This window comes from Oncorhynchus masou, chromosome 20 (genome assembly GCF_036934945.1).
Source record: "Oncorhynchus masou masou isolate Uvic2021 chromosome 20, UVic_Omas_1.1, whole genome shotgun sequence".
Classification (NCBI taxonomy): domain Eukaryota; kingdom Metazoa; phylum Chordata; class Actinopteri; order Salmoniformes; family Salmonidae; genus Oncorhynchus; species Oncorhynchus masou.
Genome location: NC_088231.1, coordinates 32244205 through 32258263, shown reverse-complemented (window position 1 = coordinate 32258263; position 14059 = coordinate 32244205). Strand labels below are relative to the sequence as shown.

At 43.5% G+C, this 14059-nt stretch overlaps 1 protein-coding gene across 1 annotated transcript in view; it reads right to left on the bottom strand.

Annotated features, from left to right (window-relative positions):
- The window catches only part of LOC135507267 (2-hydroxyacylsphingosine 1-beta-galactosyltransferase-like), a 147062-nt gene extending 134453 nt beyond the window's left edge, over nt 1–12609 (bottom strand). Inside the window, exon 1 of the mRNA XM_064926868.1 lies at nt 12384–12609. The gene's annotated coding sequence lies outside the window, so the exon portion shown is untranslated. The remainder of the gene's footprint in view (nt 1–12383) is intronic.
- Nucleotides 12610–14059: the final 1450 nt, after the last annotated feature.

The following is a 14059-nucleotide window of genomic DNA, read 5'->3' as shown; positions in this document are numbered from 1 at the left end:
TCCACTAGCACAGCAGCTAGCTAACGTCCACTAGCACTGTAGAAACTATTACACTCAACGACTCGATTAGTGTAGTGTTAGCTAGCTACATAGTTGTCTTTGCTGTCTTCGTATCCAAGGTAATTGTGTAGTTTAGAGTGTGTAGACTTAGAGTGATTATCTTAATTTACCGAGGTTAGCTAGCCAGCTATTTGTCATCCTTAACGTAGGAGTCACTGCTAGCTAGCTAGCCAACAGCTAGCCAACGTCTTCCGAATTGAACTTCAACAACCCGGTCAACATTCCGCCTCGCTCCACAGGTAGTATCACCTTTTCATTTCACTTCATTACAGTACAACGGTTTGATTTGTTAGATCGTAGCTAGCTAGCTACATAGCCGTCTTTGTATCTAAGACAATTGTGTAGTCTGGAGCGATTTTCTAGGTTAGCTAGCCAGCTATTGTCGTTCTTTTAACGTAACGTTACGTAATCAACACTGCTAGCTAGCCAGCTAACCCCCGAATAGCAGCACTGTAGAAACTATTACACTCGACGGAACGACTTGATTAGTGTAGTGTCAACAACGTAGCCACTGCCAGCTAGCCTACTCCAGCAGTACTGTATCATTTCAATCATTTTAGTCAATAAGATTCTTGCTACGTAAGCTTAACGTTCTGAACATTCGATAAGTGTGGTCCACTTGTCATTCCAATCTCCTTTGCATTAGCGTAGCCTCTTCTGTAGCCTGTCAACTATGTGTCTATCTATCCCTGTTCTCTCCTCTCTGCACAGACCATACAAACGCTCCACACCGCGTGGCCGCGGCCACCCTAATCTGGTGGTCCCAGCGCGCACGACCCACGTGGAGTTCCAGGTCTCCGGTAGCCTCTGGAACTGCCGATCTGCGGCCAACAAGGCAGAGTTCATCTCAGCCTATGCCTCCCTCCAGTCCCTCGACTTCTTGGCACTGACGGAAACATGGATCACCACAGACAACACTGCTACTCCTACTGCTCTCTCTTCGTCCGCCCACGTGTTCTCGCACACCCCGAGAGCTTCTGGTCAGCGGGGTGGTGGCACCGGGATCCTCATCTCTCCCAAGTGGTCATTCTCTCTTTCTCCCCTTACCCATCTGTCTATCGCCTCCTTTGAATTCCATGCTGTCACAGTTACCAGCCCTTTCAAGCTTAACATCCTTATCATTTATCGCCCTCCAGATTCCCTCGGAGAGTTCATCAATGAGCTTGATGCCTTGATAAGCTCCTTTCCTGAGGACGGCTCACCTCTCACAGTCCTGGGCGACTTTAACCTCCCCACGTCTACCTTTGACTCATTCCTCTCTGCCTCCTTCTTTCCACTCCTCTCCTCTTTTGACCTCACCCTCTCACCTTCCCCCCCTACTCACAAGGCAGGCAATACGCTCGACCTCATCTTTACTAGATGCTGTTCTTCCACTAACCTCATAGCAACTCCCCTCCAAGTCTCCGACCACTACCTTGTATCCTTTTCCCTCTCGCTCTCATCCAACACTTCCCACACTGCCCCTACTCGGATGGTATCGCGCCGTCCCAACCTTCGCTCTCTCTCCCCCGCTACTCTCTCCTCTTCCATCCTATCATCTCTTCCCTCTGCTCATACCTTCTCCAACCTATCTCCTGATTCTGCCTCCTCAACCCTCCTCTCTTCCCTTTCTGCATCCTTTGACTCTCTATGTCCCCTATCCTCCAGGCCGGCTCGGTCCTCCCCTCCCGCTCCGTGGCTCGACGACTCATTGCGAGCTCACAGAACAGTGCTCCGGGCAGCCGAGCGGAAATGGAGGAAAACTCGCCTCCCTGCGGACCTGGCATCCTTTCACTCCCTCCTCTCTACATTTTCCTCCTCTGTCTCTGCTGCTAAAGCCACTTTCTTCCACTCTAAATTCCAAGCATCTGCCTCTAACCCTAGGAAGCTCTTTGCCACCTTCTCCTCCCTCCTGAATCCTCCTCCCCCTCTCCCCCCTCCTCCCTCTCAGCAGATGACTTCGTCAACCATTTTGAAAAGAAGGTCGACGACATCCGATCCTCGTTTGCTAAGTCAAACGACACCGCTGGTTCTGCTCACACTGCCCTACCCTGTGCTCTGACCTCTTTCTCCCCTCTCTCTCCAGATGAAATCTCGCTTCTTGTGACGGCCGGCCGCCCAACAACCTGCCCGCTTGACCCTATCCCCTCCTCTCTTCTCCAGACCATTTCCGGAGACCTTCTCCCTTACCTCACCTCGCTCATCAACTCATCCCTGACCGCTAGCTGCGTCCCTTCCGTCTTCAAGAGAGCGAGAGTTGCACCCCTTCTGAAAAAACCTACACTCGATCCCTCCGATGTCAACAACTACAGACCAGTATCCCTTCTTTCTTTTCTCTCCAAAACTCTTGAACGTGCCGTCCTTGGCCAGCTCTCCCGCTATCTCTCTCAGAATGACCTTCTTGATCCAAATCAGTCAGGTTTCAAGACTAGTCATTCAACTGAGACTGCTCTTCTCTGTATCACGGAGGCGCTCCGCACTGCTAAAGCTAACTCTCTCTCCTCTGCTCTCATCCTTCTAGACCTATCGGCTGCCTTCGACACTGTGAACCATCAGATCCTCCTCTCCACCCTCTCCGAGTTGGGCATCTCCGGTGCGGCCCACGCTTGGATTGCGTCCTACCTGACAGGTCGCTCCTACCAGGTGGCGTGGCGAGAATCTGTCTCCTCGCCACGCGCTCTCACCACTGGTGTCCCCCAGGGCTCTGTTCTAGGCCCTCTCCTATTCTCGCTATACAACAAGTCACTTGGCTCTGTCATAACCTCACATGGTCTCTCCTATCATTGCTATGCAGACGACACACAATTAATCTTCTCCTTTCCCCCTTCTGATGACCAGGTGGCGAATCGCATCTCTGCATGTCTGGCAGACATATCAGTGTGGATGACGGATCACCACCTCAAGCTGAACCTCGGCAAGACGGAGCTGCTCTTCCTCCCGGGAAAGGACTGCCCGTTCCATGATCTCGCCATCACGGTTGACAACGCCATTGTTTCCTCCTCCCAGAGCGCTAAGAACCTTGGCGTGATCCTGGACAACACCCTGTCGTTCTCAACTAACATCAAGGCGGTGGCCCGTTCCTGTAGGTTCATGCTCTACAACATCCGCAGAGTACGCCCCTGCCTCACACAGGAAGCGGCGCAGGTCCTAATCCAGGCACTTGTCATCTCCCGTCTGGATTACTGCAACTCGCTGTTGGCTGGGCTCCCTGCCTGTGCCATTAAACCCCTACAACTCATCCAGAATGCCGCAGCCCGTCTGGTGTTCAACCTTCCCAAGTTCTCTCACGTCACCCCGCTCCTCCGCTCTCTCCACTGGCTTCCAGTTGAAGCTCGCATCCGCTACAAGACCATGGTGCTTGCCTACGGAGCTGTGAGGGGAACGGCACCGCAGTACCTCCAGGCTCTGATCAGGCCCTACACCCAAACAAGGGCACTGCGTTCATCCACCTCTGGCCTGCTCGCCTCCCTACCACTGAGGAAGTACAGTTCCCGCTCAGCCCAGTCAAAACTGTTCGCTGCTCTGGCCCCCCAATGGTGGAACAAACTCCCTCACGACGCCAGGACAGCGGAGTCAATCACCACCTTCCGGAGACACCTGAAACCCCACCTCTTCAAGGAATACCTAGGATAGGATAAAGCAATCCTTCTCACCCCCCTTAAATGATTTAGATGCACTATTGTAAAGTGGCTGTTCCACTGATGTCAGAAGGTGAATTCACCAATTTGTAAGTCGCTCTGGATAAGAGCGTCTGCTAAATGACTTAAATGTAAATGTAAATGTTCTTCTCCTTATCCCCGGATTCCTAATGCAAGCTCTGAACCTGGATCATCGCAACTGTAACGGCGTTCTTCGTTTGTCGAAAGAGAGTCGGACCGAAATGCAGCGTGTTGGTTACTCAAGTTTTTAATAGAACAAATGACGATACATGAAATAACAAAAACAACAAACGGAATGTGAAAAACCTATACAGCCTGTCTGGTGAACACTAACACAGAGACAGGAACAATCACCCACGAAATACAAAGTGAAACCCAGGCTACCTAAATACGGTTCCCAATCAGAGACAACGAGAATCACCTGACTCTGATTGAGAACCGCCTCAGGCAGCCAAACCTATGCAACACACACCCCTAATCAGCCACAATCCCAATAACTAAAAAACCCCACTAAGAAATACAACAAACATAAACCCATGTCACACCCTGGCCTGACCAACTAATTAACTAAAACACAAAATACTAAGACCAAGGCGTGACAGCAGCTAGCTAGCTGCTATTCTGATTGGTTTCTCCTGGCTAATGTCTCTGTCCCGAAGCAAGCACCAATTAGCCTGGAGCTAGCCTATGCTAGGCCCATCTCCCGGCTAGCTGAAGAGGTCCATCAGCCACTCCTTGGGCTAAAATACCTATTTTACCAATTGGCCTGGACCCTTTCTGTTGCCGATGCGGAGCCCCGCCGATCCTTCACAACTGGATTTCTGACGTAATCTGCCAGAGGGGGGTTTTTCAACTGGCCCCTCAGTCGCGACATCCCCTGAATGCCCATCTGCTAGCCTGCTAGCCACGGCCCGCTAGCTGTCTAGAGCACAAAAAAAAAGGACTGTTAGTTGAAGAAGTCCTTTTTTCTTTACGGCATGGCCCCCTGCTGATCCATCACGACTGGTAACCGTGCCAACGTAACCGTAACCGGGGGCTACAACTGATTTCTTCTGTCCCTCTAAAGACCTTCTGCTAGCCCCGGCCCGCTAGCTGTCTGAATCGCCATGTCTCCAGTTCACCCAGCTACTCACAGGACCCGATGACCACTCGGCTATGCATACTTCTCCCTAACGTCAATATTCCTTGTCCATTGCTGTTCTGGTTAGTGAGCATTGCCTTATTTCACTGTAGAGCCTCTAGCCCTGCTCAATAAGACTTAGCTAAGCCTTTAGCTCCACCTCCCACACATGCAGTGACCTCACCTGGTTTAAATTATGTTTCTAGAGACAATATCTCTCTCATCGTCACTCAATGCCTAGGTTTACCTCCACTGTATTCACATCCTACCATACCTTTGTCTGTACATTATGCCTTGAATCTATTCTACCATGCCCAGAAACCTGCTCCTTTTACTTTCTGTTCCAAACGTACTAGACAACCGGTTCTTATAGCCTTTAGCCGTACCCTTATCCTACTCCTCCTCTGTTCCTCTGGTGATGTAGAGGTGAATCCAGGCCCTGCAGTGCTTAGCCACTCCTATTCCCCAGGCGCTATCATGTGTTGACTTCTGTAACCGTAAAAGCCTTGGGTTCATGCATGTTAACATTAGAAACTCTGCCATCCTGGATGTCCTAGTTGTGTCTGAATCCTAGCTTAGGAAGACCACCAAAAACCCCGAAATTTCCATCCCTAACTATACCATTTTCCGACAAGATAGAACTGCCAAAGGGGGCGGAGTTGCAATCTACTGCAGAGTCTGCACAGCCTGCAGAGTTCTGTCTTAATATTCAGGTCTGTGCCCAAACAATTTGAGCTTCTACTTTAAAAATGCACATTTCCAGAAACAGTTGCCGCTTGCTATAGACCACCTTCTGCCCCCAGCTGTGCCCTGGACTCCATATGTGAATTGATCGCCCCCCAACTATCTTCAGACCTTGTGCTGTTAGGTGACCTAAACTGAGACATGCTTAACACCCCAGCCATCTTACAATCTAAGCTTGATGCCCTCAATCTCACACAAATTATCAATGAACCTACCAGGTACAACCCCAAATCCATAAACACGGGCACTGCAGTCTTCAACCAGGATCACTGCCTCATTGCCTGCGTCAGTAAAGGGTCTGCAGTCAAACGACCACCCCTCATCACTGTCAAACGCTCCCTAAAACACTTCAGTGAGCAGGCCTTTCTAATCGACCTGACAAGGGTATCCTGGAAGGATATTGACCTCATCCCGTCAGTAGAGGAAGCCTGGTTATTCTTTAAAAGTGCCATCCTCACCATCTTAAAAAAGCATGCCCCGTTCAGAAAATGTAGAACCAGTAAGGATAACTTTTTCAAACAGAAATTTGAAAAAAAAGTTCTGGGACACTGTAAAGTCCATGGAGAATAAGAGCACCTCCTTCCAGCTGCCCACTGCACTGAGGCTAGGAAACACTGTCACCACTGATAATTCCATGATAATTGAGAATTTCAATAATCATTTCTCTACGAAATTGTTGCAACCCCTATTACAAGCCTTTTCAACCCCTCTTTCGTGTCGTCTGAGATTCCCAAAGATCGGAAAGCTGCTGTGGTCATCACCCTCTTCAAAGGGGGAGACAAATCTAGACCAAAACTGCTACACACCTATATCTATCCTACCCTGCCTTTCTAAGGTCTTTGAAAGCCAAGTTAACAAACAGGTCACCGACAATTTCGAATCCCACCGTACGTTCTCTGCTATGCAATCTGGTTTCCAAGCTGGTCATGGGTGCACGTCAGCCAAGCTCAAGGTCCTAAACGATATCAAAACCGCCATGGATAAAAGACAGTACTATGCAGCCGTCTTCATCGACCTGGCCAAGGCTTTCGACTCTGTCAATCACCACATTCTTATCGGCAGACAATAGCCTTGGCTTCTCAAATGATTGCTCCGCCTGGTTCACCAACTACTTCTCAGATAGTGCCACACGGTTCAATTCTCAGGCCGACTCTTCTCTGTATACATCAATGATGTCGCTCTTGCTGCTGGTGATTCTCTGATCCACCTCTATGCAGATGACACCATTCTGTATACATCTGGCCTTTCTTTGGACACTGTGTTAACTAACCTCCAGACGAGCTTCAATGCCATACAACTCTCCTTCCGTGGCCTCCAACTGCTCTTAAAAGGCAAGTAAAACCAAATGCATGCTCTTCAACCGATCGCTACCCACACCTTCCCGCCCGTCCAGCATCACTACTCTGGACGGTTCTGACTTAGAATATTTGGACAACTGCAAATACCTAGGTGTCAGGTTAGACTGTAAACTCTCCTTCCAGACTCACATTAAGCATCTCCAATCCAAAATTAAATCTAGAATCGGTTTCCTAATTCGCAACATATTTACCTACCTCATCCCCATACTGTTTTTATGTATGTACTTTTCTGCACACCAGTATCTCTACTTGCACTCCAGTGTTAATCTGCTAAATTGTAATTAAATGCATGCTCTTCAACCGATTGTTGCCCACACCTTCCTGCCCATCCAGCATCACTACTCTGGACGGTTCTGACTTAATCTGCTAAATTGTAATTATTCGCTCCTATGGCCTATTTATTGCCTACCTCCTCATGCCTTTTGCACACAATGTATGTAGACTCTTGTTTTTCTACTGTGTTATTGACTTGTTTATTGTTTACTCCATGTGTAACTCTGTGTTGTCTATTCACACTGCTATGCTTTATCTTGGCCAGGTCGCAGTTGTAAATGAGAACGTGTTCTCAACTAGCCTACCTGGTAAAATAAAGGTGAAATGAATAAATAAATAAATTTTAAAAATGGCTAAGACACTGTGTTTATGAGCCAGAGGACAGAGGTACAGTCTCATAAAAAGTTTTTTTTAAATGGTTTTGAACAAATCATTTTGGGTTCCAAGTACAACCCTTACGTGTTCCACATTAGAACTCTGTGGTTCCATCTGGTCCCCCGATCGAGACGAATAACCGCTTTCACTTGACGACATAGATATTTTGTGTATGAATCCAACTAGTTCCATAGAAACAGTTCTACATAACTATATTATAACTAGTAAACACATAGAAACAGTTCTATATAACAACTATATTATAACTAGTAAACACATAGAAACAGTTCTACATAACTATATTATAACTAGTAAACACATAGAACCAGTTCTATATAACAACTATATTATAACCAGTAAAGAGGTTTCTTGTGTATGAATCCAACTAGTTCCATAGAAACAGTTCTACAACCCCAACTCAGGAAACTACAATATCAAAACAAGGTAGAAGGAAAACACATACCTGAGTTGACATACCTGAGTCTATGTTTACAAAGAATCAGTCTCACCCCACCCCCCACCCCACCCCCCCGTCCCACCTCTCTGTCTGTCTGTCTGTCTGTCTGTCTGTCTGTCTGTCTGTCTGTCTGTCTGTCTGTCTGTCTGTCTGTCTGTCTGTCTGTCCCTGTCTGTCTCCCTCCCTCCCTCCCTCCCTCCCTCCCTCCCTCCCTCCCTCCCTCCCTCCCTCCCTCCCTCCCTCCCTCCCTCCCTCCCTCCCTCTGTAGAATAGCACACAGAAAGAGAAAGTCAGTTTGGTTATATTTCTCTCCTTTTAATTCCCTGTGAGGGAACCATTTTATTTGACCTAATGAGTACAACAAAGCTTTGGTTACACCCCATAGCTGAGGGAAGTAGGGGTGGTGTTCATAAAATCAGTTAACTAGGCCTTTACTAGTCCTGTATTACTAGTCCAATATTAACATACCTTTACTAGTCCTGTGTTAACAGACCTTTACTAGTCCTGTATTAACAGACCTTTACTAGTCCTGTATTAACAGACCTTTACTAGTCCTGTATTAACAGACCTTTACTAGTCCTGTATTAGAGGGCCTTTACTAGTCCTGTATTAGAGGGCCTTTACTAGTCCTGTATTAACAGGCCTTTACTAGTCCTGTATTAGAGGACCTTTACTAGTCCTGTATTAACAGACCTTTACTAGTCCTGTATTAACAGACCTTTACTAGTCCTGTATTAACAGATCTTTACTAGTCCTGTATTACATTAACTAAGGTAGAACAGACTACAGACATTATATATCAACATTAACTAAGGTAGAACAGACTACTGACATTATATATCAACATTAACTAAGGTAGAACATACTACTGACATTATATATCAACATTAACTAAGGTAGAACAGACTACAGACATTATATATCAACATTAACTAAGGTAGAACAGACTACTGACATTATATATCAACATTAACTAAGGTAGAACAGACTACTGACATTATATATCAACATTAACTAAGGTAGAACAGACTACTGACATTATACATCAACATTAACTAAGGTAGAACAGACTACTGACATTAACTAAGGTAGAACAGACTACAGACATTAACTAAGGTAGAACAGACTACTGACATTAACAAAGGTGGAACAGACTACAGACATTAACTAAGGTAGAACAGACTACTGACATTAACTAAGGTAGAACAGACTACTGACATTATATATCAACATTAACTAAGGTGGAACAGACTACAGACATTAACTAAGGTAGAACAGACTACAGACATTAACTAAGGTAGAACAGACTACAGACATTAACTAAGGTAGAACAGACTACTGACATTAACTAAGGTAGAACAGACTACTGACATTATATATCAACATTAACTAAGGTAGAACAGACTACAGACATTATATATCAACATTAACTAAGGTAGAACAGACTACTGACATTAACTAAGGTAGAACAGACTACAGACATTAACTAAGGTAGAACAGACTACTGACATTAACTAAGGTAGAACAGACTACAGACATTATATATCAACATTAACTAAGGTAGAACAGACTACTGACATTAACTAAGGTAGAACAGACTACTGACATTATATATCAACATTAACTAAGGTAGAACAGACTACAGACATTATATATCAACATTAACTAAGGTAGAACAGACTACTGACATTATATATCAACATTAACTAAGGTAGAACAGACTACTGACATTAACTAAGGTGGAACAGACTACTGACATTATATATCAACATTAACTAAGGTAGAACATACTACTGACATTATATATCAACATTAACTAAGGTAGAACAGACTACAGACATTAACTAAGGTAGAACAGACTACAGACATTAACTAAGGTAGAACAGACTACAGACATTATATATCAACATTAACTAAGGTAGAACAGACTACTGACATTAACTAAGGTAGAACAGACTACTGACATTATATATCAACATTAACTAAGGTAGAACAGACTACAGACATTAACTAAGGTAGAACAGACTACAGACATTAACTAAGGTAGAACAGACTACTGACATTATATATCAACATTAACTAAGGTAGAACAGACTACTGACATTAACTAAGGTAGAACAGACTACTGACATTAACTAAGGTAGAACAGACTACTGACATTATATATCAACATTAACTAAGGTAGAACAGACTACTGACATTATATATCAACATTAACTAAGGTAGAACAGACTACAGACATTAACTAAGGTAGAACAGACTACAGACATTATATATCAACATTAACTAAGGTAGAACAGACTACTGACATTAACTAAGGTGGAACAGACTACAGACATTATATATCAACATTAACTAAGGTAGAACAGACTACTGACATTAACTAAGGTAGAACAGACTACAGACATTATATATCAACATTAACTAAGGTAGAACAGACTACAGACATTATATATCAACATTAACTAAGGTGGAACAGACTACAGACATTAACTAAGGTAGAACAGACTACTGACATTATATATCAACATTAACTAAGGTAGAACAGACTACTGACATTATATATCAACATTAACTAAGGTAGAACAGACTACAGACATTAACTAAGGTAGAACAGACTACTGACATTAACTAAGGTAGAACAGACTACTGACATTAACTAAGGTAGAACAGACTACAGACATTATATATCAACATTAACTAAGGTAGAACAGACTACTGACATTAACTAAGGTAGAACAGACTACTGACATTATATATCAACATTAACTAAGGTAGAACAGACTACAGACATTAACTAAGGTAGAACAGACTACAGACATTATATATCAACATTAACTAAGGTAGAACAGACTACTGACATTATATATCAACATTAACTAAGGTAGAACAGACTACAGACATTATATATCAACATTAACTAAGGTAGAACAGACTACAGACATTATATATCAACATTAACTAAGGTGGAACAGACTACAGACATTATATATCAACATTAACTAAGGTAGAACAGACTACAGACATTAACTAAGGTAGAACAGACTACAGACATTAACTAAGGTAGAACAGACTACAGACATTATATATCAACATTAACTAAGGTAGAACAGACTACAGACATTATATATCAACATTAACTAAGGTAGAACAGACTACTGACATTATATATCAACATTAACTAAGGTGGAACAGACTACAGACATTAACTAAGGTAGAACAGACTACTGACATTAACTAAGGTAGAACAGACTACAGACATTATATATCAACATTAACTAAGGTAGAACAGACTACAGACATTATATATCAACATTAACTAAGGTAGAACAGACTACTGACATTAACTAAGGTAGAACAGACTACAGACATTAACTAAGGTAGAACAGACTACTTTCTGTCGTTACTCGGACAACATCCTGGTCACACATGTGACATTCAGCGTGCGTCCCAAACAGCACCCAAATCACCATACATCCTCTTGTCATAAACATTGCACTACACAGTGAACAGGATACCATTAGGACATAATGTCACTCAGTGTGTACCTATGTAGATTCCTCATAATGCTGTGTGCTCTCTGCTCTCTCTCTGGGTCAATGTTTGAGTTTGTGCAGGTGAGGTGTATGGATATTAACTGGAGAGAGAAAATGGCCCGTTTTCTATTGTCTCAGTGGTAAGACATCGTCATGCTCTGTGTGAGACAGAGACAGAAAGGGAATGAATGGATGAATGGATAGATGAGGAGAGAGAGTTACAGAAAGAGTGAGGCATTGTGGGTGATCGAGTGGCGCAGCGGACTAAGCTACTGCACCTCAGTGCTTGAGGCGTTACTACAGACACCCTGGTTCGATTACAGGTTGTATCACAACCCGGCTGTGATTGGGAGTCCCGATAGGGCGGTGCACAATTGGCCCAGTATCGTCCGGGTTTGGTTGTTGTTGGCCGTCGTTGCAAATAAGAATTGGTCCTTAAATGACTTACCTAGTTAAATAAAGGTTCAATGAAATGTGTTGCTGTTTTAAATCGAGAAAGACACACTGTGGTCAGCGGAACAACACTGAGTCGGCAGCCTAGACTACCCACGGCGAGATGCACCTGCTAGGTGTCCTGCTTTGGTTACGACACTCTCACTCTCCCTCGCTCTCTGTCTTTCTCCTTGAACTTTTTTCTCTCTCTATCAACCGCGTCTATTGGACGCTACAACTTTACTGCTATTCGGTCATAGATACGAGGTTATGTTGCACCTGTATATTTTGAAACCACACGCAAACACACACGCACCAGCAGGCGCGCATACACACACACACACACGGACACCTGTTGCTGCTGCATACAAGCGGGAAGTTTCGGCTTACCTTAGTTCCTTTTACACGGTAGAAAGGGTGAGGGGAAGGGAGGCAACTATCCAGAGTCCACCTGAACGACAGGTTGAAAAATAAATAAATACTATATTCTGAAAAGGTGTCCGTATTAATTAAATGGAAAGGACGGGTTAGCTGCTGTGCTGCGGCTCCAGTCCAGATGCGTCTGGTAACGGCTGGTCGACGACAGTCTCCGATCCAACTCCGACTGGCCTTCTCTGGGGCGGTACTTAGCTCTGCGCTACCTCCGAAATGAAGGGAGTGGCAGAGAGAGAGAGAGAGAGAGAGAGAGAGAGAGAGAGAGAGGAAGACTGTACTCTCTGTTTAGGGCTAGTTTGCTCTGTGCTTTTGTTGTAAATTCTTTGCAAATTCTTTGTCATGTAATTCTCTTTCTGTTTTCTCATGATTTGGTTGGGTCTTTCCCAATGAAGCACTTTGAGTTGAGAGAGAGACTACAACACTGTACATAGCCATTATGATATGATATGTTTACTGTACATTTTGTATGGTTTATTTAACTTTTGTTTATTATCTATTTTACTTGCTTTGGCAACGTTAACATATGTTTCCCATGTCAATAAAGCCCTTTGAATTGAATTGACAGAGAGAAAGAGAGAGAGTTGTAGCAAGATTTGTGACCTGTTGCCACAAGAAAAGGTCAAACAGTGAAGAACAAACACCATTGTAAAAACAACCCATATTTATGTTTATTTATTTTCCATGTTGTACTTTAACTATTTGTACATCATTACAACACTGTTTACAGACATAATATGACATTTGAAATGTCTTTCTTCTTTTGGAACTTCTGTGAGTGTATGTTTACTGTCCATTTGATATTGTTAATTTCACTCTTCATTATTATCTACTTTACTTGCTTTAGCAAAATGGTAACATGTTTCCCCATGTGAATAAATCCCCTTTAAATTGAATTAAAGGGGTACAGAGAGGAAGAGGAGAACAGAGAGAACCCATTGTGCTACCTGACTGACTGTCTCTAAACAGGTGTGTTGTTGACCCTGTAAACATGGAGGAGGGGCTCCGAGGATAATCTCCATTTAATGTTTCATTCAACTCTTTTCTAAGACTGTCAACAGCCACACAACCATATAACAATGCTTTTCCATAAAACAATCCTAGTAAGGACAGGTTATAGGAGATATATACAACAATCCAAGTAAGGACAGGTTATATATATACAACAATCCTAGTAAGGACAGGTTATATATATACAACAATCCTAGTAAGGACAGGTTATAGGAGATATATACAACAATCCTAGTAAGGACAGGTTATAGGAGATATATACAACAATCCTAGTAAGGACAGGTTATATATATACAACAATCCTAATAAGGACAGGTTATATATATACAACAATCCCAGTAAGGACAGGTTATATATATACAACACTCCTAGTAAGGACATGTTATATATATACAACAATCCCAGTAAGGACAGGTTATATATATACAACAATCCTAGTAAGGACAGGTTATATATATACAACAATCCCAGTAAGGACAGGTTATAGGAGATATATACAACACTCCTAGTAAGGACAGGTTATATATATACACAACACTCCTAGTAAGGACAGGTTATATATATACAACACTCCAAGTAAGGACAGGTTATATATATACAACACTCCTAGGAAGGACAGGTTA